This window comes from Jaculus jaculus, chromosome 5, assembly GCF_020740685.1.
Source record: "Jaculus jaculus isolate mJacJac1 chromosome 5, mJacJac1.mat.Y.cur, whole genome shotgun sequence".
In the NCBI taxonomy this organism is placed as follows: domain Eukaryota; kingdom Metazoa; phylum Chordata; class Mammalia; order Rodentia; family Dipodidae; genus Jaculus; species Jaculus jaculus.
The window spans coordinates 85,987,959-85,994,406 of record NC_059106.1 but is presented as its reverse complement, the minus strand read 5'-3'; positions in this window follow the sequence as shown (position 1 = coordinate 85,994,406).

Genomic DNA, 6,448 nt, shown 5'->3' with positions numbered 1-6,448 from the left:
CTGGCTCCAGCCACCCTAGGATTCCCGGGCCCCGCAGCGTTCCGGAGGCGCACGCACCTGCACGCGGCGTCCTCCGGGGTCTCCCGTGCCCTCCCCCCGCTCTCGGTGCGGCACTGCCGGGCTGTGGCGGTGGGATGTCTGGGCAGGCCTGGGAGGGGCGGCCAGCTCCAGCCCGCGCCCGCCCGGGGCTAAGGCTGTTTGCACACATGTAATTAGCGCTAATTACCCCGGGCTTTCAGCTCGCGGACTCCCGGCGTGAGAGCTGCGGCCTCCGTCAGCTCGGCCCAGGCCCGGGCCAGGCTTCATCCGAGAGAGTGTGGATCGGTGTGTGCTCGAGGGTCAGCGGGACCACCGCGTGCGGGCCCGCGAGCGGCTCTGTGTGCCCCCCGCTGCGTGTTGAGGACGCCCCTGGGGACAGGTTCGCGGAGCCCGGGGAAAGGGAGAGGCTGGGGCGGAATGGTTCTCAGCTGCGAAGGATGCCAGCGCTAGAGCCGGCTCCCGCTGCGGCAGTCTTGCAGAAACAGGGGCCCCCGGGGCGGCGGCCCGGGCCCGCATTGCTGGGACAGGACAGCCGCTGGAAGCGCAGTGCAGAGACCCGAGGACACGCGGTCTCCCGTCGGCCTCCTCCCAGGGCTGTTTTGTCTACTTGATTCCGGGCACCAGCGCTCCAGTCTTACAGGTGGCATTGCGAGGAAAGGGGTGGTTAGGTTGGGACTCTGGTCACTGGCGGGGCCGCGGGGCAACGACGCCACCCAGGACCAGCGCAGCGCGGGATTCAGGCAGGGCTCGAAAATAGAGGATCAGCCATCGGGGCGAAAGAGGGGCGGACTCTGCCTCGCCTGTCCCCTCTTTCCCTCTCTGATCTTTCGAAGGCCCAGCCCTGGCGACCCTGTTCCTGCGAGACGGTCGCCCACCTCGTCCCTGCAAGCCCTTCTCCCGGAGGCCAAGTCAACTCCTCCGCGACTCCAAAAGAAAGCTGAGACCCAGAGGAAAACCAGCTCCACTCCTTGGGGTCTTAGTCGAGGTGGGGGTATCTGCCCTGGTCTCCAGAGCTGGTTTTCTCAGCACGATCATCCTCATCCTCCTCCTCCTTCTCCTTCTCCTCCTCCTCCTCCTCCTCCCCCCTCCTCCTCCCTCCTCCTCCCTCCTCCTTCTCTTCCTCCCCTCCCCTTCCCACCCTCTGGCACCGGAGCGTGCCGCCCACCACCAGCCCTGCCACTGGAGCCTTTGCGCTGCTGGGCTCCTGGGGACTTCGTCCTGTCCGCTCTGCGTCCCCTTCCCCGTCCATTTCTTTCTTGCAATGACCCCGTGACCCGTTAGCGACCGCCTTGCAGAGCCTTTGTCTATCTCTGCCTCTCTCCCCGTCTCTGTTGCTACGCAGCTAACCCCCCACTCCGCCCCTGCAAGGGAACACACACCGGCAGAATCCGCCTTTGCAATAAAAAAACGACAACTGGGAAACAGAGTGAATTAAAAAGCATTAACTTAAAAACAATCCATGTGTTTGCAAATGCGTTCCAAATGGCAGCCCTTGGGGGGGGGGGCGCATGTCGACCACATTTCTGGGGCCCCAGACACAAAGTACAGGAGGGTGAGGGCCTCCCAGTGCAGTGGCGCCCATCCCTCAGCCACCTGGAAGGAACAGCAGGGTCTCTCCATTCACCCTATCAGGCCCTCATTTTGGGCCCTGGGCTGGTTGCTCGGACTCTCCCAGCATCTGCTAGGCATTCCCAATTCCTCAGTGCCCTCAAACCTCCTAACACGACCCCAACACACCCAGCGCCCCACTCCTTCCAGCACCCTCCAGCTCCCCTCCTCCATGCACTCCTTCCCCTCACCAGGGCCTGCCCTGCCCTCTCCCACTCCACCCCCAAACCGCCGTCCTGCCCCTAGACCACCCAGCAGCCCTGCTCGGGAGGGAGAAGTGGTTAGAACATTGACCTGAGGTCCCCGTCACCCGCCCTCCCAGGCGCTGTACCCCACCTGCAACTGCTGTGCCCTGCCTGTGCAAACCCTAAGTTGTCTCTGAAGGTTGGCTCTCTACCCAGAGAGCCTCTCCAGAGTTCATCATGCATCTATTCCCAACAACCCTTCCCACATTTTGGGGTTTGATTTTCAGTGCCAGGGTTGAACCTCCTTTATGCTAAGCCAGCACTCCACCAGGTTCCACCAATTAGGTCTTAATCAGAGACAATGGAACTGGGTGGGGTACCCAGATTTCTACTGTCTTGCCCCCCCCTACCCTTAATGACTTCTCAACCAAGAAGGAACTCTTGTCTATAAACCTGATGAAAGGGAAAGCATTCCGGGCTCTTGCCCTTGCTGAGCTCGTGGTAATGACTTACGATTATGCTAGTGACCATGACAGCAGTAGCATAGCTGGACGTTTGCTGTGTGCTCAGCATACATTTTACAGAAATTCTACACGGCTGTACAATGTCAAGTGCTATCTCGCCCTACCTGGACCTCACATTACCACTCTGGAGCAGGGAGAAATGGGGCCAGAATTTCCTCTTAGCTCAGGAGAAACATCTGTAGTTGGATGAAAATCTACTTGGTAAGTTGTACCTGTTACCCCTGTTCTGATCTTAAATATGGGTGGGTCATATATAAATATGTATGTATGTATGTATGTATGTATGTATGTATGTATATGTGTATGCATATATATGTAGAAAAAATTTGGTTCCAACTTATTTTGTTCTTGAAAGAAAACCATGGCTGCATCAGCCAAAGATGCCACTTTGTCTAGAATGAGACCAGGATAACTTGGGTAGCATTTCCAGGGAAAGGTGTCAAGCTGCCTGAGCCTGCCATTTAACTGGGCAGAAGAGGAAAGTCAGCTTATGGTCCTTCTCTTATTGTGGCCATTATTTTGAACAAAACTCAAAAACCAATGCCTGTGAATCTGTACGCTGGGAAGACCTTGACCTCTCTGGGAGTCAGCTGTACTCCATTATAGTAACTGAGTTCTGAGTCACTGGGCTAAGCAAAGCAGGTGGCCCTGGGAAATGGAGGCTTGGGCCTCATAGGCATGGCAGGGTTGTTAGATCTTAACAAAGTGGATCTGAAGACCCAAGTTCAAATCCTGATTGCATCACTTGCACTTGTGCAAGCAACCCTGAGCACCTCCTCAGGGTTCATTCTCCTCCTTGAAAAGATGGAGTGAGTGCTGTTGGGAGAGCAAAGTGGGTGTGTAAGACAGCATAGCAAGCACTGGCTAAGTAACCATGTGTGTAACCGTGGGGAATGAATGGGAGGAGTGGTGCATAGGACTGACTGTGGGATTTCTCCAGGACAGTGTGCTAATTTTTATTTGAGAATATTTGCAAATATAGACCAGCACAATTTCTGGTTCCTATCTGCAGATCTTTCCAGGATCCTAGGACAGAATGCCATGGCCCAGATGGCATAAGCAACAGCTATTTGGAGGCAGAGGAGATGGCTCAACACTTAAAGGCACTGGCTTGCAAAGCCTGCTGGACCTGGGTTCAATTCCCCAGTACCAACATAAAGCCAGATGCACAAAGTGTGCATGTATCTGGAGTTCATTGACAGTGGCAGGAGGCCCTGGCGTACCCATGTGTTCTCTTTCTCCTTCCCTCTCTCTCCTTCTCATAAACAAATAAAAATTAAAAACAACACACCAGTTCCTTGTTTTGCATAGTTCTGGAGGCTGGGGTGTCCCAGGTCAGGATGCCTGTAGAGCCCCATCCTAGAGGGCCTCCACTTGCCTTCCTTGTCATCTCATCTGGCTGGGAGGGCCCAAGTGCTGGTCTTTCTTCCTCTCATAAGGACACTAATCCCATCATGTGGTTAGACCTCCAGACTTCATTTAAACATAATTACCTCTCCCTTTCTTCCCAAATCCTGTGCAAGATGACACTTGAACATGAATTTCAGGGTATACATTCAGTCCATAGCATCTGCACAGTGCATGTGTGTACCTGCTTGTGAACCTGTGTGCTGTGTAGGTAGTAATGCATACTGATGTATTACATGTTAAACAGAGACCAATGATGTATGGAGGCTATAGACCTCTGTGTGTGGGCCTGTGTATGCATGAGTGTGTGGCAAAGGTTAAAGTCACAGACTCAGATTCCTCTTGTGCACACAAGTGTAGATATAGGCAGAAAAAAGGCGTGACTTTGACCCTCTGCTTGACATGGCAAGTGTCCTGTTCTTGAAAGAACAACAATAAGACATCACTTGAACCAGGAATGTAGCCCAGTTAGTGGAGTGCCTGCCTAGCATGCATGAAGCCCTAGGTTTGATTCCCAACACCTCATAAAGCCATGCAATCTGGCTTATGCCTGTAACACCAGCATCTCGAAGATGGAGGCAGGAAATCAAGAATTTAGGTTATCCTTAGTTACACAGTGAATTTAGTTACCTAGTGAGGCTAGGCTATACTACATGAGACCTATCTCAAAAAGAAAAAAAGTCATCCCTTGGAAAATTCATAGCTGTTCTCATTTTCACGATCTCTGTTAATTTAGTTGAGTTCAGTTTGTGTGTGTATGTATGTGCATGTGTATATGAGGTGTGTGTATATGAGTGTGCACATGCCACGGCATGTATGCTGTGATCAGAGGACAGCCTTGGGATGCTGGTCCTTTCCTTCCATCCTGTTTGAGGCAGGGTCTCTCTCATTCTGCCTCTGGGAAGGCCAGCCTAGCTGGCCTATGACTTTGGGATCCCAGATGCAGACTGAGCACCATGTTTCATCTGGCCTTACATGGGTGCTGGGGATCCAAATTCTCATCTGCAGGCTCACAGAGCAAGCACCTGTCACTGCTGAGTCATCTCCCCACCCCTTACTTTAATTACAAAATATTCTGTGTTCGTTATACAAGGAACCTTTCAAAATTCACCATGTAGCACTCAGTGATCTATCAGACCTTAGAGGAGCCCTGTGGTCTACATGCACAGCTCCCTGCCATGGGCATTGGGAGCCTCACGGTGTCCACATGTGGCATCAGATACAGGATAGCCCTCTGAGAGAGCTTCTGATATGAATCATGAATGAAGGCTTCGGAACATTTTTTCTGTAAATTTCAGGAGCTCTTGTTCCCATGTGTGCTTGTGGAATCCTGTGAAGATGTATGTATTATACACACACCTAGAGCTGTGGAGGTGTGTGCTCGTGAAGGCAACTGCATGTTTCTTTAGGAGTGTAGTATACCCACATATAGGTCTGTTACTATACAGATGTGCTCTGTGGGGTCGGGTTCTCTCCCTCGCCGTGTGTGTGTGTGTGTGTGTGTGTGTGTGTGTGTGTGTGTGTGTGTGGATGGTCCTATGCTTCTAGGCAAACTTGTGTGATTGTGTCTTTGTGCCATGTTTATGTGCTTGTGCCAAGTCATGCTCAGGTATGTGAGGAGATACGAGTGCCTGTGTGAGGATGGGGCCCTTGCGTCTGCATTGCAGGGCTGGCCACTCTCTGCGGCCTCCAGCAGGGATGCGGCTTCTGTGGTGGGAACCTCATCCTGGCTGGCGGCTCAGCACTCTGGGGCTCCAGCACTCAGAGCTCCACTCCTGCCAGAGGAGAGAAACTGCAAGTTTTAAGACAAATCACATATCTCTATGCTGAGCATTTTATTCCTGCAAGTCAACGAGAGAAGGACAGACAGACACACACATACACACACACACACACACACATGCAGAGAGAGAGAGAGAATTGAGGCAGCTGCCTACTAATTAGCTCGCTACCCTGGGTAAGGAGGAATCGCCAGTGTTGGAGTGGATAATGTGCAGGCCTGTGTCTGTAGAACCCTTGACCACCTACCTGAATGCCCTTGCCCTCCCTTCCCTGAGACCTTGAACTGCTCTTAGGAGTATGGTGTGCCATTCAAATGCCTGGGTACTAACACATCAGCTTTTCAAACTGGTCAATTGCTAAGCAAATGTCACTCGAGCTGGAGCTTGGAAGGAGATCAGTGAAATATACGGTCCACTGAAACAGATGACGACGGTTCCAGGCCAGAGGAGATGAACTAACAACAGGGCTCCATGTCCTCTCTCTGCGAAACTGCTTGCAGGGAAGAGCTCTTCCTCAAACAATGACAAATCCTTGAGCACTTGTAGCAGACGTCTCTGGCTGGATCCCCCATGCAAAATCCGAGTTCCTCTACTACGTCCCCTGAGCAGCTGCGAACAGAACACTTGCCATGTCAAGCAGAGGGTCAAAGTCACGCCCTTCTTCTGCCTATATCTACACTTGTGTGCACAAGAGGAATCTGAGTCTGTGACTTTAACCTCTGCCACACACTCATGCATACACAGGCCCACACACAGAGGTCTATAGCCTCCATACATCATTGGTCTCTGTTTAACATGTAATACATCAGTATGCATTACTACCTACACAGCACACAGGTTCACAAGCAGGTACACACATGCACCGTGCAGATGCTATGGACTGAATGTATACCCTGAAATTCAT